Genomic DNA, 26,720 nt, shown 5'->3' on the forward strand with positions numbered 1-26,720 from the left:
ATGGATCAAACACTAAACCCACAATAGAAACAGGACTTCACTGGAAAGCACTTTAAAAAAAAGAAATGTTACAAATTATGCAGAGTATATTTACTTTGCACATTTATTACAAATGCAAATGTGTTAAACATTTAAAAATGGACAGTGACTTCCCCCTGTCCCTGGACTTCAGAGATAAAGGTGTTACAGGGATGGTGTTAACTGGGGGAAATTATTCTGTTTGCCTTGCAGCTCTGTATTCTTTAAAGATGCTGTGAGTCAAACTTAAACAGTCACCAGCTGTCTGTAAAGAGTCCATGATTTCCATAAACATTTTTATTATTGTGACGTTACCATCAGTATTTTGCCTGTATATAGAATGGAGCTTTCAAGACCTTATCCACCAGAAGATCGTAGTATACTTGAAGAATTATTAGGTTAAATCTAGGAGAACCCCAATGTTAATGCACCAAAAAGTGCATCACCATTTACTAATAATACTCATTTCTCCAGGACCAAAACACAGCTAGTATAACTTGGAACTACTTATCCTTCATGTGTTACAGCACACACAGCCGCCCGCTGGATTTCAGCCTGAATACTGATCACAGAAATTGCTCCCAAAGCAACAAAAAAAAAAAAGAGAAAGTGACATTTGGATTTAATCCAATATTATGTAAATAAAAGAAAATGTTAAATATACTGTTGAATTTAAAAAAAAAATAATAATAAAAATTAGGGAACTCAGGCATGCAACAAGTTGACAGTACTACTTTGTTAAAAAAAAGTAATGTGGGTTTTTTTCAGTTTTAATGCATAGTACTAACCCTTTGCTGCCAGAGGGGCATTGCAAGCATCTCTAACAACAAAGAACCCCTTTTCAAAGAAAGCCATTTCAGAAAATGAGAACAGAAAAAGAATCTGCAAAAATAACAATTGAGCCATTTCAAAGGAAAAGCGTTTATCCAAACTGTTTCCACTTTAAATGGTTTTGCATTCGCCACACTTTACAAAAGCTGTACAGCAAGTTGAAGGTCATGTTCCGAAAATGCAGATAACAACGACACACCCACGGTGTCTATTTATATAGTTTTTGGTGATGCCGTTTAAAGAAACCTAAAGCTGAAGTTTATGCTGGAATAGAAACCACCCTCTCCCACTGGAACTGCTGCTTTATTCGGTAGGGGGAAAAATGTATTTCTCCTTGAGGAGATACACAATAAGCTTAGTCAGTTATGAAGCCGGGAACATGCCACAAAACACAATAAACTGAAGGGTTGCAACAGATCCCAGTCTGCTGCACCGATTTTCTTGACAGCTTCTGCTTTAATCCCAGTAATCCTGCTGTCTCAGTGAGGTCATAATAAGGCTGTCAGCTCTTTAATGAAGGGACTCCCCATGTCTACTTACGTGTCACATCCATTACTCTTATATGGTTTCATTGCCCTTTATTTTGACAAATTGAGCGTATACCCATTAATAATTAATAAAGTAGGGCAGGTGTTACAGCCGCCAATCTTTGAATGGCCCAAACTAAGTATTTAACCCCTTCTGTTGGTGGATAACCCACAGGATGCGTTTATCTTTGGGGGGGGTGGAACATACAATAACAAAATCCTAGCATAAAAGTGAAATACCTCATCCCTCAAGTTGAACTAATGTAAAACAATAATGAAAAGAGCATGCAAAGCACTACCATGCACAATTACAATAAATCGTCACTTTGCACAATACTTCTGGGAAGGGCAAAGAGACAAACATAACTGAGCTTCTAGCAGTGTAGACTAGTAATAGAATAATTGGATACCAGACTACAGGCATACCCCGGTTTAAGGACACTCACTTTAACTACACTCGCGCGTAAGGACATATCACACAATAGGCAAACTGCAGCTCGCGCATGCGCCTGTCAGCACGTCCTGAACAGCAATACCGGCTCCCTACCAGAACCGAAGCTGTGCGCAAGCGGGGAGACTATAGAGCCTGTTACAAATGACTTATTTACATCAGTTATGCACATATGACGACTGCAGTACAGTACATGCATCGATAAGTGGAAAAAAGGCAGTGCTTCACTTTAAGTACATTTTCGCTTTACATACATGCTCTGGACCAATTGTGTACGTTAATGCAGGGTATGCCTGTACTACCAACGCTAAATGATGTTTCAGAACACCATGCACACACTGTTCCACATTGGGAGAAGTAGTGGCTCAGTGAGTAAAAGACGCCGACTGGCATAGAGTTTGAAGCAGGGGAACCTGGTTCAATTCCCAGTGTCGGCTCCTTGTGACTTTGGGCAAGTAACTTTATCTCACTGTGCCACGGGCACCAAAACATAGATTGTAAGCTCCACAGGACAGGGACCCGTGTCTGTAAAATGTCTCTGTAAAGCGCTACGTAAAACTAGCAGCGCTACACAAGAACATGCTATTATTATTAATATAATACTGCGGAGCACTCTCCATGCCCCAAAGCTGTTCTTGCAAGTCTCACTGCCTTGCTGCCAGAAAAGAATGAATCTCCCATGATATATTGTATGTAAGGAGTGCCCCGGGTGCTCCCCTCCCCCCTCTATACTTGGAGGCACTGAGGAACACAAACAGATGCAAACAGAAAATATTCCGATGCAGAGTATGTTTATGGTCAACACTGAAAGCCAAACAACCTACATATGTAAAAGGTCTACTAAAGATTTACAATTCAAAACAAATGCAATCAAACACGTAAGCCGGCATTTAAAATGGCATTTACTATTGGTAGCTGTAATGAAAAAAAAAAAAAAAAAAAACTAATCTTAGAGAATGTTACTGCAGTGTGTGTAATACTTAAAGACAGCTACATTAAACACATGTGAGAATTGTACATATTAACGTCAAGAAAATCATGGGAATTGAAATGGAGGTACAGAGGTACAGAGGTAGCAAAGCTTACCGTTTTTATGGTCACGGCCCATTCAGAAGCATGGACCCCCCGCAGAGCAATCGCGGCAGACAGTGTCCCCAGCGTCCGCTTTTTTTGTCCGCAGTGCTGGGAACAGCAAGTTTTGCTACATCTGTACATATATCCCAAACCTGTAAAAATACCTTATGTGAACTTTAAACAACTCCCATGATCCACTACTTGCAAACTGTTTGGGAGAATAAGAACTCTTGGAAGATGTGGTATGGGGATAAGGTATTGACTGCACACGCCAATTGATTTCAATTGCTGCCTTGGAGACACTGATCTGGGTCCAACCCATTTATATGCTTGTGGATCACTGTAACCAGATGAAATATGTAAACCACTCTTTGGAAGCTGGGAAGCAGAGCTGAGTAGGCTGACAGGGATCAGGGGTGGACAAAGTTTAAAAACGTGAATTTTTAGGGGCCAAACTTTTGTTGAGTAGGGAAGCTGTAACTAAATGGCTTTGTAGGTAGAGAGCACTCTGATACGGACCTCACTGAGAGCAGGGCGGGCAGAGTCCGGGAGTTCTCCACTTTGCTCACTCACTCAGCCATCGCACACCTCTGCCACGGAATTGGAAGTTTGGCTGCGGCTGTTTGACCACAACCAAATCACCACCACCACCACAACTCACACCGCAGTACACATCGCCGCCAAATCGTATCACTCTAAAGTCTGCCGCCATCTTTAAATGTTAAATGCCCCATGGAAAATGAAAAAAATGAGCTCTGGCTGCTGGCGGCCAGAGTACCCTGCTGTGTGCACGCACACAAATTACGTCGGAGCTGCAGCCGCGTGAGGCGCCCTGCGGCTGAGGACATTTAAAGATGGCGGATCCCGGCTAGGAAATCCAAGAGGACATTTAAAAGTGGCATTGGCCAGCGGGGAGATCCAAGTGGCAGCAAGATGACGCGGTACGGTGCCCTGCGGTGACATGCTTCCTCTGCCACTAGTTCTCCTCCACACTCTTCCCTCAGCAACACGCCGGTGACGTCACATGGACTTGTTCCATCCCCGATAGGGATATAGAACCATTTCACGTGTAAGCAAAGTTAAATGTGTTTTAGTAGGTTTTACATCATGGAATAGGTACAAAGCTGAATTATAATGTTAACTGGTAAATCCAATTGTGAACCAAAAAAAAAACAACAACTATATTTCACAATACATCATGGTAGGGAAGAAAGCAATAAGGTTTATAAATACAGGTTAAACAATTAGACATATAGTTGCCGGTGCACCAGTGGCAACCAAGCAATGGAGCATAGCGACGGTGCTGTGCTACCTCCCTATTAGAGCAATGCCGTGGCTGAGAGTACCTCGTTGGCAAGCCACAGGACTACGGCCGCGCTTCTAGTGCCGGCGACACGACGTCGCCCGAAAACAAATGCATTGCGGCTGCAGCGTGCGCTTATAGTAAGCGCGGTGGCGACAATGCGACGTCGCGAAAACTGGTAGTGAAAACTGTCGCCTCATGTGACGGCCCTTGAACCAATCAAATGGCCGGGAACCTGCAACGCCACCGCCCGGCGAAATATAACTTTCGCCTGTGGCGACGTCACCCGTCGTGTCCACTGCACTATACGCACGGCCTAATGCAGAGATGGTGGGTGGGGGGAGAGAGGTAAAATAAATGGGAAGCATTAGAGACAAAGAACAAAGAAGGCAAACAAGAGTAAAGAAAAAAGTATTGGAGAGAGAAGGTACAAAGAGGAAAACTAAAAGCAAAGGAGAAAAGTTAAAGCATGAGGGGGGGGGAAAATGAAAAATGTGGGGAACAATGGGGAAAGCATGTCATGTAACCGTTTCAGTACCAAAAGAGCTAACAACTCACGTTAGCAGTCCCCAGTGGCACTGAACAGTTTGAAGTTACTATGTTATTGTTTTGGTTAATTAAGTTGTACCATTTATGGCATATCTCTGGTGACAAAGCAGCAATACCACATTTCCCCCCCTTTTTTTCTTATTTTTATACGTAATACATGTGAATGTATAATTCTATATTCTTCTATAAGCGCTCAATCATTTGGTGCTTTTGTTATAAATCTGTAAAAACCCTATTGTGTGCCCAACATAATGGCCGCCTTTCAGTTTCAATCAATACTTCAGTCAGTGTGACTCAGCAGCTACAATGTATTCTTATATTACTACGGTTATAATTTCTATTACTACAGCTCAAAACTGCTGGGAACATTGGCAACAAGTGATCACAAACAGGAAAGTGTTACAAAGATCTTGCACTGTTAGGGAGGTGAGGAAGTCTGATAGAAATCAAAAGAATGCTTTCAAACTCATTAAAAATGGCATCAAGCGTTAAATATTAAAAAAAAAAAAAATATCCAGTCACTATTATCTAATACTACAAAACAAAAAACACAAGATTTCCCATTTTTCTGCTTGAGATGGCTAGTACAGATGAATTTGAAATGGGCACTGATCCGGCACCGTGCAAAAAAATGCAGACACACAAATCTGGAAAAGATTAATGGCTCCAAATTATATCTAGAACATACAGACCCTTAACCGAGTACATTAATATTTAACGGCACATAAAAGTGAACCAAGCAGAACACAAGGGTCAGGGTGATTTACAAGGTTTACAAATGGGCACATGCCTTGGGGTAAGGAGCTACCCAAGTAATTACGTCTTTTCAACAAATATAAATAGAAATCAAAGTGCAAAATTAATTTGTCTCTCCATGTGATGGCCGAGTGATGTCATCGTCACGTGAAGCGGTTCAGCCAATAATGGCGAACGTCACGGGCCACGCCTCCGCCACCTTGCTGCCTGCACACAGTGCAGGATCCTCGCGCATGCACCGCGCGAGTGACGTCACGCGGTCGTGTGCGCGCGCCCTGCAGCCTCCCACTATAATCTCGGCCTGCGAAAACAGGAGCACAGCAGTGCAACACATAGGCCAGATTATTATTTAAAAGGGGGAACATTGCTGATATATAATTGATAGATTTATGTAGGACCTTACATTAGGGAATGAATCCCGTTATGTAGGAATTTGATATCAAAATTGATATTAAAGTGGATCAGAGCTGCGTCGCTCTGTGGCCTATTAGCTGTGCTCATTGCTGGGACTGCACTTGGGACTGTTCCTGTTGCCAAGACGGGTGTTTGTATTGGAGCCGGATCGCTGTTAGTGAGACCATCCCCCAGATGACACGTGGGTTAAGTACAGCGCTGACGCTACAGATCACATGACCCAGAAGCAGGACGACCGCACACCGACGCAAGAAAATCAAGTCTGCAGGACAAGCCCATCGGATACCGTGGAGGCTGCAGCAGACCCAGACATTCAAGTCTCAGCTTTTCTACTGAACACCATTAACCATTTACGTATGTAAGTGTTATTAACCGTTTTTTCTTGTCTCATTTAAAACAGTCTTCACGATGAGCCTTGCGCTCCCTTTTTTGTACATTGAGATCAAAGAATCTTAAAGACTAGTTGTCCACAACAATCTTGTCATGGGACGATCAGGCAGGGAACCCTGCAAACGTACGGGAAGTTTTCTGTGTGCTGGATATAGTATGTCAGTAGGTGAAAGAAAGATACCACGAGGGGGGGGAAAACGAGACCTAGTGAATTTCAGCCCAAATATTCATTTTTTTAATTATTTTACACTGTATCCTGAATATATCTTTAAAAGTATGGAGGTGTTGTCCTTATTGGCCCCTCATAATGGAGACTATAAGGCAATGGGGAGGCAATGTTTAGGACTGCCCAGGAAGAACCCGTTCTATACAGTGAAATGTGAGTGTCATGATTGCTTCCCTGAAGAAGCAGGAGTATATCACATGACACCCATCAAAAGTTTAAAAAATAATAATTATGCTACAGATCCAAATATACTGCATTACTCCAATACAATTCTGGAACAATTGCACCTTTACCACAAGATAGGTGAAATGACATCAGTGTAGGGCCTATTCAATATGTGGTGAGGCAGCTTCTTCCTGTCAGGGAATCAGAGTCTGTGTGAGAGGAAATGGGGTGGATAACATGAGATTTTGTGCTATAAGAAGGAGCTAAGAAAATATCTGATGGGTTACAAATATTTACAGCACCAGGAGCACTTTAAACAGCAGTAATAAGAAAAATCCCCAATGACTCCATATGATGTCAACTTATCCTCAGGTAACTTATTCATTTCAAATTAAAGCAATTTTACCCATTAAGTGGACCAATCATTTATATTTACTCTCTCATAGCCCCTTTTTAACACCTATGACCACAGAACCTCTTGTACTTTACACTTTTCAAATAAGCGACATTTTCCTATTAAATGAAGTCATTTGTTTATATTTACTTTCCCATGCCTATTTCTAACACCTGTGATTACAGAACCTCTTGTACTTTACACTTGCTACCAAGGACAGCTGACAGCATTGGGGTTTCAGTCAACATTGCAAATGTTAATAGCACAGCCTGCAGAGGATGCTCCAAGCAACAGCCTCTCCTGAATAATCATGAAGCAAGAGAGAAACGAATATACAATTCTCTGAAATGTAGCATTCACATTTCAACCAAAGCAACACAATTATACCTTGCTACCCAAAGCAGGTCATGAGAAACAACTGGATGTAATTACTATCAGTTCAATTGTGTGGGGCCCAATTCTGTTACACATACCATTATTCTGTTCACTTTGCCTTAATGGGGGGGGGGGGGGGGGAGTGTCACAAGATGTGAAGAACTAATCAATGTGATTTGTTTCCTTTGAAACAGATTTTTTTTAAATCCCCTTTATTCTATATTGCTTATAAAAATTAAAGGTTTTTTTTTTTTTTTTTAAACACTAGATTCAATCAGATCATCCACATACATATTCTGTTTGACCTATGATGGTGCCATATTTACTTTGCAAACGAGGTGTGAGCCAATAGTTTGTTTGGAGCTCTGGAGACTGGCAAACAATCTCATCACCAAACGATATTAGATTATAAAGATTCTCCATTTAACCTATTAAACATGCGACTATCTTTAGGTAACTTTCACCTGGAGGCCAGACTTCTATATAAACCCTAGGTTATACAATATACATTATGAGAGCCGGCACACCTAACACTTTATTTCCCTTTGCATCAGGCACAAAAAAAAAAAATGTTTCTAAATTCATCTGGGCAGGGACTGTCTGTAAAAAATACCCACGTGCTGTGTACCGACCACTATATTGTAATTCTGAAACGCTTTGAGTTCCATTGGGAGAAAAAGAGCTAAATGAAATGTATTACTTCTAGGTTCTAGTGGCCGAAGGACGAAAAGGGTGGCGTGTCACGTGAAACACTGTCCTCATGTAACGTGTAATACCGTATTGGCCCGAATATAGTGCAAGGTTTTTTGCCTTAAATAGCCCTGCCAAAACCTGCACTTGCACTATATTCGCAGCCTTGGGGGGAAAATCCAAGATGGCCACCGGGAGCTCCCAGTCGTCCAGACACGGTGCCGGAGGTGAGAGCCGCAGCAGCAGGGAACCCCCTGATATGAATCTGGTCCCAGTGCTGTGGGAGGCTGACAGCGGAGGACCTGTGCAGCTGCAGCGGAGGGACCACAGGTAAGGAGAGGCAGCCATATTGTCCCGGCGCTTAACTGCGGGCTCCCCCCCCCCCCACTCATCAGCTGTTTGGCCCAACAGAGGACACACAGGACTTCACAGGCTGACCCCAAGTGCACAGTGACAACCAGACACGGAATAAAAGAGCATTTGTACATATTTCTTGGGCAATTTTATCACTGTTTTAGTGATAGAACTACCACAGAAAAATATTTAAAAAAAAGACCCCTAGGCAAGGAACAGGTCTATCTATTTTTCCTGTAGAACACCGTAACAACTGTAGGGGTCGTATTATGTGCGAGGTCGCACTATATTCGGGCCAATACGGTGTGTAATTACAGACTGTTTCTTTCACAATGTCTCTATTAAAAGCTGCAGTTCAGGCTTTTTTAAAAAAAAAGTTATATAGTTTTTTTTTTTTAATTCAATAGTTTTATGTGGGCAATCTCTACTTACCTAAAGAACTGCATAGCTGCCGGTCAATTCGTTCTCCGTCTATTGATCGGCAAAGTTTGGCGACCTCTTTAAATATGGGGAATGTATTTCCTCTGTTTCTGTCACTCAGTGGAAGCTCATGAATATTCATGAGCACTCCTGCACTGACATGTGCAAGATTGAGGGCAGGGCTGACAAAGGGGTGTGCCAGTGCTTGTGACAGGACATGAAGGGGCAGTGCCTTAGTAAATGGTTGTTAAAATAGAATACAAGAAAATTGGTCTTTCAAAGTTGTTTTTGTAAAAACAGAAAATGCTAAAAGTATTTTTTCTTACTACAGAACTGATTTATTTAAAAAAACACACATGCAGGATATTACCTGAACTGCAGCTTTAAGCAAACATTTGTATATTATAATGCACACAAGAGTGCTAGGGAATTTTTCTTATCTGCTGGCATTTGAATATTTATACACCCAAGAGGAAGGGTGGGGGTCCACTGTGCATCCACATTTCTTGTTGAACGGCCTGCTCATTTACTTGAATATACTGTAGTAGCCTTTCCTTGACCTGGATACGTGTAACTTCTATATAGTTTGTGATACATCTTAATGGACCAACAAGTATGTGCTCTTTATAGAGGTCAGCTTTCTGTGCCTACTAAAGAACACATGAAAGGATTCGGTTTAGGTGGAAGTAGGGTTGTCACATTGACAATAATACAGGACACCGAAATCCAGCACGAAAGTGTGATGTCATAACGAGTGATGAATGATATGCATATGTTTGGAGCTGCATGGTATCTCCCACTTGACCGCTATATTCTTTGTATTTTATCATCGCTGTTCTTTGCCGGGCGGGGAAAAACACACACTGAACTAACAAGCAGAAGTGGGAGAAAGAGTAAACGGCTATAGAGGTGGGTTTCATGGTATATTGAAATGACCAGGCGGTGTCCAGACATGATTATTTTAATCATTTACTAAGGTGACATCTATCGGAAAAGGTAACTATTACACTCGCATAGAAATCTATTACGTCTTTATTACTCATTTCATTGCAGCCATTTTAAGTTCAAGCAATTCACGTCAAGGCACTAAAATACGGGACAATCACACGTACCGACAGACATTTCCAGGACAACGGGACAGACATACGTCTGGCAACTCTTGGTGGAAGAGACTGCAACGCACCCTGTGTCAAATATATTGCTTCTAAGAAAGAAGTCTATTAAAATTGTCAGGAATTTGTCTGCAGTGCCACAGCACCAAATAAAAAGCACTACAAATGTATAAAAATGGATTATTACAGGCTGCAAGAAACATTTTCATTTTACCATCTCCTTGAAAGGTAATTCTCAAACAATTAGAATAGTAATGTGGTCAAATACAATACTAAAACCTGTTCTGTATGAAAGGGGAAATGAATAAATAAAAACACATGAGTAGAAATCATAATATAGGTTAAAATAAACTAAAAGAATAGATTCCCTTTAGGGGGCTTTTGAACTATTAAAATGCACTGCCATGATATAGGTTTGCTCTTTGAGATCATCAGTGGGGAATGTGACCAGGAAAAGTCAAAAGATTCTTCCGTAACAAATCACGAAAGAAATGTTAAATTCAAATCAGCAATACAAAAAACAGCAAGTAAAACCAGCGTTTGTTTCCATGGCGATTGGAAATATCCATGTTGTGTTACATAGTAGATGAGGTTGAAAAAAGACATACGTCCATAAAGTTTAACCTATGCTAAATTTAGACAACAGATACTTTATTCTGTATCTATACTTATTGATCCAGAGGAAGGGAAACAGAAAACCCCAGTGTCATATCATCCAATGATATCTCATAAGGGGAGAAATAAATTCCTTCCTGACTAAAAATATTGGCAAATCGGATTACTCCCTGGATAAATATTCTTCCCACGTTTACTTATTTGGTATATCACTGTATGCCTTTCTTTTCTAAAAAGATGTCCAACTTTTTTTTTTAATAAATCTATTGTATCTGCCATCACAGTCTCCATGGGTAATGAATTCCACATTTTAACTGCCCTTACTGTAAAGAACCCTTTCCTTTGTTGCTGGTGAAATCTCCTTTCCTCCAACCTAAAGAGATGACCCAGAGTCCTTTGTACTGTCCTTGGGATAAATAGTTCTTTTGAAAGCTCCTTGTACTGTCCCCGAATATATTTGTAAATAGTTACCCTATCCGCTCTTAGATGCCTCTTTTCTAATGTGAATAAAACTATTTTAGCTAGCCTCTCCTCATAAGTTAGATTGTCCATCCCCTTATTAATTAGGTGGCTCTTCTATGCACTCTCTCTCTAGTTCTAATGTCTTTTCTAAGGAGTGGTGCCCAAAATTGTACTACATATTCAAGGTGTGGTCTTACTAATGCTTTGTAAAGGGGCATAATTATGTTTACTTCCCTTCCATCCATTGCCCGTTTAATGCAAGATAAGATCGTGTTTGCCTTTGCAGCTACTGCATGACATTGGGCACTATTGCTAAGCCTGCTGTCTACAAGCACTCCTAAATCCTTCTCCATCAAGGATTCCCCAATTTATCCCCATTTAATTTGTAAGTCGCCTTTTTATTCTTGCATCTCAAATGCATAACCTTACATTTATCTGTATTAAACCTCATCTGCCATTTACCTGCCCAACTTTCCATTCTCTCAAAGTCCTTCTGTAGAGAAATTGCATCCTGTTCCGATTCTACTACCTAACACAATTTTGTATCATCAGCAAAGTAGGAGACTTTGCTCTCGATTCCAACCTCAAGGTCATTAATAAACAAGTTAAAAAGCAGGGGTCCCAGTACCGATCCCTGAGGTACTCCACTCACGGCCTTAGCCCAACCTGAAAAAGTTCCATTTATGACAACCCTCTGTTGTCTTCCTTCAACCAGTTTTCAATCCAGGTGCATATATTTTTACTGAGTCCAATTTGCTTTATGTTGTACACTAACCCTTTTGTGTGGAACTGCATCAAAAGCCTTTGCAAAATCTAAGTAGACCACATCAACTGCATTACCCTGGTCTAAATTCCTACTTACCTCCTCAAATAAACAAATATGGTTAGTTTGGCATGATCTATCCTTTATAAATCCATGCTGACTATTACTAATAATTTTGTTTTCCATTAGGTATTCCTGAATATTATCCTGTATTAAACCTTCAAGTAGTTTCCCCACTATTGAAGTAAGGCTTACAGGTCTGTAATTCCCCGGTTGTGATCAAGCTACCTTTTTAAATATAGGCACCACATCTGCTTTACGCCAATCTTGTGGTACTGAGCCTGTTGAATATTAAATGTAATGGTTTGGCTATTACTGAACGTAACTAATTGTGTTCAATGTTAAAGGTACAAAGAAACAGTATTTATAAATCGCACTTTGCCAGGGGTGCCAGCTTTCTTAGGCCACATCCATGCTTGGCGCGCACAAAAGGTCTTGTCTCAATGATGATGGCCATAGAGCGCACGCACGGGGCGATTTCTCATGCGACAAAATATTTTGATTTGTTGCGCGACGGCCGGGTCACGTGAGCGATTCCACCATTGAGGGCGAACCAGCTCTGTGACATCACTGCCACGTCTCCCCATCGGCCACAAAACGCCGCTGCTGCAGGCGCGAGAGACGCCACGCACTATCGCGTGTGCCTAGCATGGCCCCTGCCTTAGGTGTTGCACGCCTCTGGCAGTGGAGGGATTAACACAAATCATGTGAATGCACTTACTAAACTTGGACATGTTACTTTCAATGGCTAGATACACAAAAGTAATAAATACATAGAAGTTGAAAGTTAAAGCGACATATCTTAACTACAGACTTTGTAAAACACTGGCCTGAAAAGCACAACTCCACTTGGCAATATTAAAAACGCACTGAGCGTTCAAAAATACCCAAACAGCAGTTCTGAACACGGCGGTCTGCTCCCGGCCATCCATCTACAAATTGCAGTACCAGTTGACAAGAAAAAAAACATCAAGAATTACAAAAACACACATCTTACCAAATATAGGCTCAGAGACTGAAGCACAAATACCAAAAAGTCCAAACCGTTTTTAGGGGAAGTTGGTCGTTTATACAGGAACGGTAGTGAGGAACGAGGAAAACGATCAGAAAAGCCCCTGATGATGCTGCAATTCGAGGTCAATACTTTTAGGAACAGCGGCTCCTTCTACAGTGGGCAACGTGCTCCTCACTACATGCTTTATGTGGAATGATGGGAGGAGCAGAACAATGGCTATGGGACAAACATGTCTTACTTTATGCAACCAAGCCCCGTCTAAATTTTTATTTTATTTTTAAATTGACATGATTTATACGTTTTTAGGGTTAAATCTATGTCATCGTATGTGGCATCAAAAACTTTCTTGCAAATATGCAAAGTTGAAGCATCAAATAATTAGAATTAATATTTTGTCATGATAGAAGTTAGTACAATACCTTACCCAAAAAAAAGGCAAAATAAATTAATATTATAGTTACACATTTTATTAATGCATTAATGGTACAGATATTATGTGCTGACAAATAGTAGAAACCTTGTTATATTTAAGTAATAATCCCCGGTGAACAGGGCATTACTGGCCAATAATGCCCTGGCTGGAAGAGTTGAAGGCCCGAGACGAAGCCGAGGGACATTAACCCAGCCAGGGCATTATTGGCCAGTATTGTTCTGAGGGGATTATTACTATTATATGCTAAATGTAGACTTTTTTTCATAAATAATAGACACTTTTGTATAGTTAAATAGATTTTTTTTTATTAAAATAAAATGGTAAATACATGAAACCACCTCTATATACGCTTACACTGCAGATATCTATATCCACACACTGCCGTCCCTCTGTGTACACACACAGCACCTCCTCTACACTCACAACACCTCTACACACAAACTCTGCTGCTACACCCATAAACACTGCTGCGGACACTGACCCACACACAAAGTAGCACTATACACACACAAAACTGCTGCTACACATACAACACACACAAACTGCTGCTACACATACAACACACACAAACTGCTGTTACACATACAACACACACAAACTGCTGCTAAACATACAACACACACAAACTGCTGCTACACATACAACACACACAAACTGCTGCTAAACATACACACACACACACAATAAAAAATGCAGCCACTTACTAAACTTTGCACTCCCCCCCCCCACCTCTACACACACCACACAACACTGCACCTCTATACACAACACAAACAGACTCTCTCACTTCCCCCCCCACCCCCCCAATTCAACTGAATTTGCTCAGAAAATCTCAGTCCGCTCTGGAGGTGGAGGAGTCAAACCGTGGCTGATACAATCCCCTGCCCTGCCTCAGAGCCATTACTTAATTCTAACCAATCCCCTGCCCTGTCTCAGCTGTTCTGAAAGCTGTTTGGCTGGAAACAAACACATTGAAAACTGCACTTTGCAAGCTGCTAAAATTCCATGCATTACTGATTGGATAATGCCCGGAATTTTAACCAATCAGAGAGCAGGATTTTTAATAATGCCCAGAATTTTACTGCTTTAGCCGATAATTAATATAAATAAAACAATGCTTTACCAGTCTCTAACCACTATCTTTTATCTTAATGCCTACTCACTACCTACTTCTATATGCAACTCTTAATGTTGTAATTGCACATAGATAAGGCTGCGGCCCCGCTGCCGCTGAGCTCGCTTATGCTTGGAGAGCGGTGATGTCACCAGCTCTCCAAGCAAGAGCGATCGCTGTCCTGCAACCTTTTCAGAGCAGGAGTGGGGGGGGCGTGGCTATTAGGGGAGGGGGCGTGTCATTGGCTGAATAGGGGCTGTGTGTGTGTGTGTGTGTGTCCATTTTCTCTCTACCCCTTCCCTCCTCTCTCCCTTCCCCCCATTGCTCTCTCCCCCTCCCCCCCCCCCCCTAGCCCCCTTCCCTCCTCTCGTTTCTCTCCCCTTCCCCCCTGCCCCTGTAGGCCCCTTCCCTCCTCTCGTTTCTCTCCCCCCTTCTCACCTCCCACCCCACACCACTTTGTTTGCCCCCCCCCCACACCACTGTTTGCCCCCCCCACAGCAGTCCGTTTTGCCCCCACCCATCCCCCCCCCCACACACACACACCACAGCAGTCCGTTATGCCCCCCACACCCCAGCAGTCCGTTTTGCCCCCACACCCCAGCAGTCCGTTTTGCCCTCACACCCCAGCAGTCCGTTTCGCCCCCACCCATCCCCCCACAGCAGTCCGTTTTGCCCCCCACACACCACAGCAGTCCGTTTTGCCCCCCACCCACCCCAGCAGTCCGTTTTGCCCTCACACCCCAGCAGTCCGTTTTGCCCTCACACCCCAGCAGTCCGTTTTGCCCCCACCCATCCCCCCCCCCACACACACCACAGCAGTCCGTTATGCCCCCCACACACCACAGCAGTCCGTTTTGCCCCCCACCCACCCCAGCAGTCCGTTTTGCCCCCCACCCACCACAGCAGTCCGTTTTGCCACCCACCCCACCACACACACACCACAGCAGTCCGTTTTGCAACCCACCCCCCCCCCAACATACACCACAGCAGTCCGTTTTGCCCCCCACCCACCACAGCAGTCCGTTTTGCCACCCACCCCACCACACACACACCACAGCAGTCCGTTTTGCCACCCCCCCCCCCCCCCCCACATACACCACAGCAGACCCTGCTCTGAGCCTGAAAGTATCTCTGCAGTGTCTCCTCAAGCACAACGCTTGGGAGAGCATACGGGAACGAGCGCGAGCGTGAACGGGAGGATTCCCATTCACAGAGGTAAACGCGCTAAGCGCCAAGTGATCTCAGCGCCAGCGGGGACGAAGCCTAAGGCTGAGGTCCCAGTGTGCACTGTAGCACACGCGCCCGGGGGGGGAGGGGGAGGGGGGGGGGCGGCGTGTGCACAGCGCTTCACCGTGATCTTCGGTCTTGGGAGAGGAGGGATTGGGAGGGGACGTGGCGGGGGTTTTGCAGGGGCGTGGTCAAGACCTCACGCGGCTGGTTCGCCCTCATTGGCTGAACCGCCGGCTGGGACGTGGCCACGCCTCCGTCACGAGTTCCAAATACAATTTTTTTGCATTTGAGAAAACTTGCAGTACAGCGCGGCTGCCAAATGCGCGCCGAGGACAGCGCCCGGTCTGATTGGGGGCGGTGCTTGTGGGCATAGCGCACGCAGTTCTCTACTGAAAGATGCATTAACGATGTTTTTGTTTTTAAAACAGTCATCTCTGTCAAATGTGATATGACTATTCTATTACTTATTAGTGCATCTGAAGTGGAGGAATAAACATTACTAATATATAATTTACAAAAATTACATGAGCCCAGTTCTTACAGCAAATTATATACCACCACCTACATATTTTGTCAACTACTCAAACGCATATGTTTTTAATGAAATAGCATTTCATAAAAAAAAAAATATTGTTTAATGGCAATAAAAGTGCTTTTAACTTCAAAAGGTTACGTTTGTGTACTTGCGGTGCTTCTCTCAGCACCTGCCCCCTTCTGCATACTTTCCTTTATAGAGGCAATCCAAGACATTTTTGTCCTTAGTTTTAAATTGAAGCAGGGGGTCTCCGAAGCCAACACCATTAATTTCAGCTAAGGGGGGGACCCGGCTTCCGGCGATGCTTACCTCCGTAGTGGGTGCCGGAAGCCACGCCAGAGTTCACATTATGGCTGATTTTCAAAGCTCCCGCGCTGTGCGGGGCAATAGGAAGCCGTGACATCATCCGGTGCGGCTTCCTATTGGCTCATGTGACTGAGGGCTATAAACTGCAGAAAACTGCAACTGAAATTAATGGGGTTCAGCTCTGGAGACCACCTGCTTCAAACCTCTACTAAAAAATAAAGAAAAAAAACAGCTTGGCTTGCTCCTTTTAAGCATGGTATTGTATCGCTGCTCTTGCGCCAAAAACATATGGATCACTTTTGTAATTTATAAGAATACCAAACATGTTAATCAGCCGTTTTATTTTCCATACTGCCAATAACGTGCCAGTGATGTCACCGTGACCCACGTGCAGTTCCTGGCTTGGGCAGTGCCATGAGCACAGTCCTACTGAACCAAGATGTTTGAATTTGATGGCTTGCTAATGTAGAACAGAGAGCTGTATTGTTCTTGTTAATACTGACGAAGTGCAAAGCAGTGTCCCCAAGGGCACATGAAAGTGCTTCCTCCCAAAGGAAAATAAATAAATAAATGTAAAAAAAAAACAGGAATCTAATGGGTTTTTTTTTTAAATCAAAACGAGGTTCTGAACTCACTTGGGTACTGGGTATCACACATAACACATACAGTTCTGAAGAGACTTATCAGACCTTCCAAATTTGAGTACCACATCCTTCATTTTGTAAGAGAGACATCACGACATGCACCAATCCTTATTTCATACAGTAAACTGACAGAACTTAAAAATGGCGATCCTGCCATTTCCTTCACCACAGGACATTCCCGTCCATTACCGAAGAACCTGAACCATTAGTAATGCTAAAGCATTTGGAAGAGCCGTATGTGGCTTCTAACTCACTGGCAATTTTTAGTCCAATGTGTGGGGTCGGGGCATGCAAATGTGGCCAAGATGGTTCAGGTCCCGCGCGTGAAGGAATCCAAAACCCACAAGTAAATATAACAAAGAAAAGGCTCTGTCACAGTGAAAAAGATATGAGATATATATATTTTTTACTATGCAGACAACTAAGATGTTTCAAGCTTTCACTTTGTTGGCTTCCAGCTCACTCACTGCACTGGACATTGAAAGATTTATATGGTAGTATCTGAAACAAATCAAACTTCTAGTAGCTATATTGTACTGGTCCTTAGTTTTAGGATTTAATATATTTTAATTGACCTGTAAGGTTTCATAAACTCTGTAGTTTGAAATGTTTTTGCAAGGAAAATGGTTACTGGTTTTTTTTTTTTTTTTGTTACAATATGTTGGGTTTATGACAGGTCAAGACTCTTCCTGGGTCTGTCCAGAGCTCCAAAGAGTACTTAATTGGTGGGTTATCATTTATGACCCACTAAAAGTACACAATGTGTTGTATGGGGCTGATAAAACAACTGCCCTTATCTCGAGATTCTGTCAAATGGAATTAAAATATGTCGCAACATCTTTATAAACAGGACCCTTTTAAAGTTACTTTCAAAGACATACTCTGGAGGGTTCTGCAAGGTTCAGAGGGCGTGGCTAAGAAAGTATTCCACGATAGCTAATAAACAGTGAATTGATTAAAAATAAGACCATCCAGTGATAGCCTCTAGTCTAAAATACAACGCTCCGATATCTGTAATTGTTGCAAGGAGACACATGCAGTGAGGCCAGGCACATGAGTTCTGAAAGGTAGCCAAAGCCAGATATCAATTTGTCACTCAAATGTAGGCGCAAGACGGTCAAAAGTCTTGTTACATCCACCACAATCGCCTGAATCTATTGATATGACTCACGTGTGTCTACGTTTTAGAGAAAGGATGTTATGAGTACATTTATATTATTGAGGCAAGAACTTAAACGTCTTTGGGAGATTTTCTTCTGTCAAAACAATCAACCTAGCAGCTGACAAACAACAGGGGTGGGCTTATGTGGTTTTGAATGGGAGAATAAGGGTATATAGGGCTTGACCTGGAGTTATGAGTACAGCTCACCCCGTTATAACGCGATCCGTTACAACGCGAATCCACTTCTAACGTGAATCAAGCATGGCTCCAATTTTTTGTATTTATGAATACTTTACAACACTATTATTGGTATCTTAAATACTTAATGTACAATTGTATGCACTGTACAATAATTTCTAACGCGATCCGCTTATAACGCGATGTGGTTCTTTGGACCCCAAGCACAGCGTTACAAGGGGGTTGCGCTGTATATAATTCAGCAGAGGTGTGTTTGGGATCAAATACATGAATTTTCATATTTCTACACCACTGACCTCTCTGGGGGGGGGGGAACCTATGACATGTGGTAACGTACTGTATAGGGATTTCTGTTTAATGTTTTATCCTGTTTTTAAGAAACAGTTCTGCATTTATTGTTTCTGTATGTTATTGTAATCCTTTCTACATTTTAAGCACTGTATTTTTTATATTAAAACATTTAATAAGTAATACTTGGGCTTCAAATGAAATGTTGCAAGCTCTGTAGAGCGTAATTTACCCCTTTTAGACACATTTTGCTACAACAGATTTGTGCGTTAAGTGCACAGTTTTTTCTATTATAAACAGGCAGATATATAATTACATCTTTGTATATTTATTGGGTGGTGGCAGTGGATAGACATGATTGCAATTGAGTAAGGGGTTAATATTAACTAATTGAAAGTACCTTGTGCAAGAGACAGACGAGTTGACTACAGTAGCCGTGCATTAACCCTGGTTGCATATCTAAGTCACGTGCTCACTTGTGTGCTGTTCGTGACAGATGGTATATGGGGGCGGATTGAGGGGATAAGGAGGGAGATATTGTTCATTTGAGAGACCTTTACAAAGGTGAAAAATGGGCCGGCTTGCGAGCACTGTTTTAACCCTCGTCTTATATGCAGGCCACGTGCTCACCGGTGTGCTGTACGTGCCATTTAACGCAAATCATACACATCCCTCTCTTAAAAAGGAGATCATAACCTAGAACAGCGGTGCGCAAAGTGGGGGGCGCGACCCCCAGGGGGGGGCGGGAGATTGTGCTGGGGGGGCGCGGGCAGTTGCAGAGGCCCCGCGCTCTTCCCCCAGGCATTTAAATTAAATGCCGGGGGATCGCGTGAGGCCCCTGCAACTGTTTACTTACCGGGATTCAGCCGTCTGTGTTGCGTCACCATGGCAACCGGCACCATGTGACCTGGCGTCACACGCCCACGCAGCGTCATCTGACGCGGCTGAAGGAAGGCAGGGGGGCGCGAGAGCCGGGGCAGAGAGACAGGGGGGCGCAGCACAAAAAGTTTGCGCTCCCCTGACCTAGAACACATTTACGATAAATGTCAAGATATATAAACATGCATACTACTTTCATAAAGTGCTTATACGTGATTAAAAATTGAATTCTCTAGTGCTGTGGTGGCCAACTCCAGTCAGTCATCAAGAGCCACCATCAGGTCAGGTTAAGGATATCCCTGCTTGAACACAGTCGTTGACAGCCATCTGTGCTGAAGCAGAGATATCCTTAAAACCTGACGTGGTAGTGGCCCTTGATGACTGGAGTTGGCCAACCCTGCTCCAGTGATTTCACAGAATAAAAATCAGGACAGCGTTATGAAGACGTTCTTAGAAAAACACATTTATAGGAGCCATAATCATGAAACACTTCAGAAAACCATATACCCAACCACATCCTCATACTTTCATGGTATAGTTTGCAACATATGCTGAAATTGCAATAAGCTGAAAGGCATCGGCAATAAATCAGTTGACTACCATCAACAACAATTTAAATGGATTTTATTAGCTATGCAAATTTTAGCTCAAAGGTCCAGCATACGGCCTCGTCTACAGTGATCATGCGCACAAACAAGCGATGGCCCTCTCAATAAGGCCACCCATAGTCCGCACGAGTGTCCACACAGCCAAGCACAATGGCGCGACCACATTTCCAAAACACACGAATTTTGTATTTTGGCGTGGCTGCCGAATGATCGTCACATTGCGGCGGTGGTTCAGCCAATAAGGGTGAACCAGCCACGTGACGCTGTGGTCGTGCCCTCCCCCTGTCGCGGGCAATCTGTGTGGCCTTAGCCTAAAGGTCAACAACATCTTACAAAATATACAGTACTCTGCTTATTTTAAGGTAATTAGCTTACACCCAAATAAATACAAGCATACCCCGCTTTAAGTACACTCACTTTAAGTACACTCGCGAGTAAGTACATATCGCCCAATAGGCAAACGGCAGCTCACGCATGCGCCTGTCAGCACGTCCTGAACAGCAATACCCGCTCCCTACCTGTACCGAAGCTGTGCGCAAGCGGGGAGACTATAGAGCCTGTTACACATGCGTTATTTACATCAGTTATGCACGTATATGATGATTGCAGTACAGTACATGCATCGATAAGTGGGGAAAAGGTAGTGCTTCACTTTAAGTACATTTTCGCTTTACATACATGCTCCGGTCCCATTGCGTACGTTAATGCGGGGTATGCCTGTACAGCAGCTATCAGTATTAAAATCATTAAGTTTTTTGTTTCATTTGGAGGGGTGGGTGGAGGGGGGAGAGAAACACCCCATGGCAGGTTTTATCAGGCCCTGGAGCAATTGATATAAATTTCACAACATTAAACCATTGAATGATTTCACAATGTGGAACCAGGATGTAAAGTGGAAAATGAAGACAATTTATATAGGAGTTATATACGTCTAGTTATCCACTAGCAAATAGTAACCTCTACTTCCCAGTGATTTAAAAAAATAAAATAAACTGCTGCGATAAGGCCAACACTGGAAAGGTGTTTGTGTGTGTGGGGGGGAGGAGGGGGAGGGGACAAGATATAAAAGACAGTAAAATTAAATGTTTTAATCCAAAACAAGAAAGGTCACCGGTTAGGTCAATGTAAAAGTATATTATGAGGGTAGCAATAGATGGCACGCGAGACGTAAATACATTTTCGTAATAAAAGCAGCAGCCCCTCCACTATTCTTTATGTACCTGAACCAAAGAGTCTCCCAAGCTTCAGGGACCCTCGTGCCTAAAAATATTTCACTTTTTTGACAGTGTGTGACAAAAATAAATCACCAAAAGAAAGTGTCACGATGTTGCGGTCAAAAGGAAGCTGCAGGAGCAAGCCAGGACCATTACTGTGCCCCAAGGGACAAAAACAGTTGAAGGGGCCGTTACTTAAAGGAGCATAGTGATTTATGTGATGTCACTGTGCATTCGGCAAATGCTTGTACATAGAGTCCCACCTCCCACAACTGTATTGGCTCTCTGATAAAGCCGGGGGGGGGGGATATGGGTGTGTATATATTATATTGTGTATATATATTTGACACAAACGTCTTTCAGAGGCAAATGGAGGCAGCGCACAGCTCAAGGAGACAGGATCCCGATCAGTACAAAAATTTCCTTTATTCTACATGGATAAAAAGGAGGCACAGACGCCTACACGTTTCGCACAGGTGCTTTATCGGGAGTATCAAAGAATCAGTAAAAACTCACTTAAATACGCTATTGATCCGGGTATCCCATGCCATCGCTGACATCAGGCACATCAATGGATGTAATTGTGTCAAACATACGGGGTGGAGTAACCGATCAAAAGATCAGTCATGGAGACCCCAGATACAAAACTAAAAACGCACAGGTAAATATTTGCAGAGTAGCGACCAAATGTCATCTTATTTGCAATATGGCAGGCATCATTACTCCACCATACAAAGTGCTTCCAAATACATTAATAGAAAAATATAAACAAAACAAACAAATAAAAAAGCCTCTTTACTATAAAACACGAGATATGAATTAATATATCACCAATGCTTCAACCGAGGTGTCAGCGATGGCACGGGATACCCGGATCAGTAGAGTATTTAGGCGAGTTTTTAATCGACCGTTTGATACTCCTTTTTATCCACGTAGAATAAAGGATTTTTTTGTACTGACCGGGACCCTGTCCCCTTGAGCTGTGCGCTGCATCCACTTGTTCTCTACTTTGAACATTCACTATCGGCAGCTGATAACGCACTGGCAATCCCCCTCAGTGGACGGGGAGTAAAACATTCTGTTGTGTGTGCTGGGTGCCATGCTCAAGATAAGAATTTTGAACCAGTATCTGTGGTTGTAGGGGGTGAGAATTTAGCTACAGTTCACACAGCTGCACCTCATCGGAAAGCAGGAGACACCAAGTATACCACATCATATATCACTTATTTACTCCTCCCACTGCCATAAGAGGGGGGGGGTCGCTAATCTCATCAATGTGAAAAGTCTCAGCACATAATTCTCCTTAGCATACTTGAGCACCCATACGAAAACGTTACTGTCCTTTCAGAGGCCCCCAAGAAAGTCAACTGGTCGACTGTGGGACTGCAACTTTACATTTGAGGGCACCATGACGTGGGCGGTCTAGGACATGTGGTTGCAGCCATTTCACCACAACCAAATGGCCGCCGCCACGTTGATGTGACTTACACCGCTGTTAGAATCTGCCACCACTGGCCACATTGCCGCTAAAGGCAAGTGCCTAAACACCCTACCATAACCGCAAAAAACCCTAAAATTAACCCCCTACCCTACATAGCAATAAAATTTACCTGAGAAAATGCCTGCGACGGGGACTCTGGCAGTGGAGAAGCAACGGCAGCCATTGTCGTGGTGAAACTGCCATGACCAAATATCTCATTTTGCCATGACACGCGATAAATATATAAATTATAGGAGATAAATATATCCCAACTCCTCACAAAAAGGAGCAGCACAGAATGATGTGGAAAAACAAGAATTTGTAGCCATAAGGATGCCTAAAGCAAGATACTACATTACACCATTAATAATAATTTTACATTCAGTATTGTGTTTCCTGTGACACAAGCTGTCCTACACCCATTTGCTGTGTATATATCACTATAGAGCCGAGTTTTTCAACAGGGGTTGGGTTTGGGGCTTGGGTTCCGCCGGCTTGCATAAACGGTTCCCTGCAATTTTCAGGCCATTTGAAAAATTGTACCAAATAAAGAATAATTTACAGTTCATCTGATCTCAGACACCTTTAGAGAGTGTTGGGGTTCAGCAGAATTTCACAATATACTGTATTTATATGGTTCCTCAAAAAAAAAAAGTTGAAAAACCACTGCTATTGATAATCGACAACAGATGTAGGTGCTTCAATGCACTTTGCTCCAATTTTTCACTATACATGCTTGTTTGATTTGAAGAGTGTGTGGAGAATTTATGGAGCACACTCACATGACACATTACAATGTATAAGCATCACAATCTGCTTGCCATTTTCCCACTTACACTGGTGTCTTATAACAACCAGGTATTTGGTGGCTTAAACCTGCCTAGCTAACAAGTTGTTTCAAGATTTAAGCAAACCGTCAACCTAGCTTCCACCATTTCACACAGTTGTGATCTGTACAGCAAACTTTCCCTTACATTTATACAATCCTCTACGCTGGCAATATTATGAAGCCGTTTCTTTTGTTCCTCAGTATGGTGATACAAGATGGTGGTTACTTTGTGTTGTAAGAGTGCAATATAAGCAGAAAATAAGCCGGGACAACAGTTACAGGAAAGGGTGTTTCCCAGGAGGAATCATAATACAACCAGAGTTTATTTATTAGCCTATATATCATTTCACAGTTTGCACTGTAAACATTATAAATAGCAAAGAGCTGTTAGAAAGCCAGAATTACTAGTATTAGTGGACTAGTGTTATGCTTAACCTCATTTTGTGTTGCAGAGTCCTACAATGCTTTTCCAAAGCCACTTGCACCAATACAATATGGATTACAAATATAGGAAGTGCATAAACAAAGATGGCAGCCCGCTAATCCTAAATAAACTCCAGTATGCATATACAGGCAGTAAATCCCTTCTTGCTGGAGCCAGTAACAAGAGCCATCTGCTTGTCCCTTTAGCATCTTGTGCCAAGTTGCATGCAGTCAGATGTGAAACAGCTGACTGCTGCCTCCCACTCCTCCAGTGCAAGGAAATAACTGATCCTACCCATGTAATCCAGACAAAAACAACGAGTAGCCCAGGGGCAAGAGGGAAGCCGGGACTGCTCTCCGATACTGCCATAGCAACGCGAAACCAGAGGGCTGCAGATCCAACCCTCCTACACACACCCCGGTTACCTTCACACAGCCTGTGCGCTGTGCCTACTATACAAAGAGCACATTCTCACTGCTGAAATGCAGACACGTACAAAATGCACTCAACCAGGCGCAGTCTCGCCGCAAAGCATCAAGTGCCTCGCTGCTTTTAAACATGTTTCAGAAGACTGCAATGCATCGCCACCGAAAGCAATGGGGTCATTAAATCACACCATGCAGTCATTTAAATGGTCACTGGTGTGCAGAAACAAAAGCCCCCGGTGTAAATATGTGACTGCTATGCTGGTGCCAATCACAGATACACACACGAGAACCTCAGCTGCATGGCGGCGCCGCCACACGCCGCTGCAGGGTGTCTCCTTGTGCGGGATTTACACACACGCACGGCATTGTGGGGGTTACATGGGCTGCAGGGTGATGCCCCGCACTGCTCATAACAGAGCGGGCGAGGGACACTCAGAGCCAGCTCAGTAACACACCATTACCACACACACCGGCAGGGAGCTCACCGTCTCACAAAGGACCCGGCGCAGCCATTAACCCGTGCAATGCCAGGCACACGCACCCCCTTTACACCTCCCATTAACCCGTGCAATGCCAGGCACACGCGCCCCCTTTACACCTCCCATTAACCCGTGCAATGCCAGGCACACGCGCCCCCTTTACACCTCCCATTAACCCGTGCAATGCCAGGCACACGCGCCCCCTTTACACCTCCCATTAACCCGTGCAATGCCAGGCACACGCGCCCCCTTTACACCTCCCATTAACCCGTGCAATGCCAGGCACACGCGCCCCCTTTACACCTCCCATTAACCCGTGCAATGCCAGGCACACGCGCCCCCTTTACACCTCCCATTAACCCGCGCAGTGCGGGCAAGACGGGTCTGAAAAAAACCCTTTGTAGCCTAGTCAACGCCAACAGCCCCTGCAGGCCCCAAACGCGGGTCCCGAAAATCTCCGATAACGAAACCACCAGCATTATTAACCATTTGCGTACCAGACTCCTTTGTCCCTAAGGGAGGGGGGAGGGGAAGGTTATGTTGCAAGTCTCGGTGCCCCCTCTCCCCGCTGCGGGTGAGGGGTAGTAAGGTCGCCGCCAACACCACCTCCCGGGCTGTGGGGAGGGCATTACGGACCCGGGCTGTGGGGAGGGCAATACGGACCCGGGCTGTGGGGAGGGCAATACGGACCCGGGCTGTGGGGAGGGCAATACGGACCCGGGCTGTGGGGAGGGCAATACGGACCCGGGCTGTGGGGAGGGCAATACGGACCCGGGCTGTGGGGAGGGCAATACGGACCCGGGCTGTGGGGAGGGCAATACGGACCCGGGCTGTGGGGAGGGCAATACGGACCCGGGCTGTGGGGAGGGCAATAAGGACCCGGGCTGTGGGTAATGGGGAAGCAGAGGAGCCGGGGGGGGGGGGGGCGAGGGAAGCGCCAGACAAAGGGACAGCGAGGCGGTCGCACGCATACACCCCCCGCCGGCGCCCGGGGAGAAGTGATCGGCCCTCTCACCCCGTGCGCGTGGCCGCGGTCCCTTCTCGCTGTTTCTGCGGCTCCCCCGGTGTCGGTGTCCCACGCACACTGCTCACCGTGCCGCTGCGGCTGATGTCTTTCGACGCAGAGATAACAGCCAACCGGAAGTCTGCGTTACTAACGCGCTGTCTGGCGGCACGTCACTTCCTGGCCCTGCTGGTTGCCCGGGGAGACTAGTGTGGAAAGTTCCAGAAGGGCCTCGGTGAGGCGTCGCGTTGTGTGTCTGTTGTGTGTGGTGTGGTGGAGTGGTCAAGGGGGAGGTGGAGGGTCTTGTGCAACACAAACTAGACGATTCTTGTACTGGGAGACTCATGTACTAGATTCTGTACTGTTATTCATGCTTTGGCAATACTGAAATGTTCTTTCGTCATGCCAATAAAGTTTATTTTGATTTGACTCCCAGATGTGAGACCCTGGGCACATGCATTTAGATGTAAAGTTGTGGTATCCATGTGTCCATACAGTGTCA

General features: G+C 44.1%; 1 protein-coding gene across 2 annotated transcripts in view; it reads right to left on the reverse strand.

The window, feature by feature from the left end:
• The window catches only part of DNAJB6 (DnaJ heat shock protein family (Hsp40) member B6), a 94,834-nt gene extending 68,436 nt beyond the window's left edge, over window positions 1-26,398 (reverse strand). The window contains exon 1 of one of the 2 annotated variants that reach the window (XM_075587849.1): window positions 26,308-26,398. The gene's annotated coding sequence lies outside the window, so the exon portion shown is untranslated. Of the gene's footprint in view, window positions 1-26,230 lie in introns of both variants that reach the window. The other variant, XM_075587848.1, reaches the window with a different exon arrangement.
• Between the last annotated feature and the right edge of the window lie 322 nt (window positions 26,399-26,720).

This window comes from Ascaphus truei, chromosome 2 (assembly GCF_040206685.1).
Source record: "Ascaphus truei isolate aAscTru1 chromosome 2, aAscTru1.hap1, whole genome shotgun sequence".
NCBI classification, from domain to species: domain Eukaryota; kingdom Metazoa; phylum Chordata; class Amphibia; order Anura; family Ascaphidae; genus Ascaphus; species Ascaphus truei.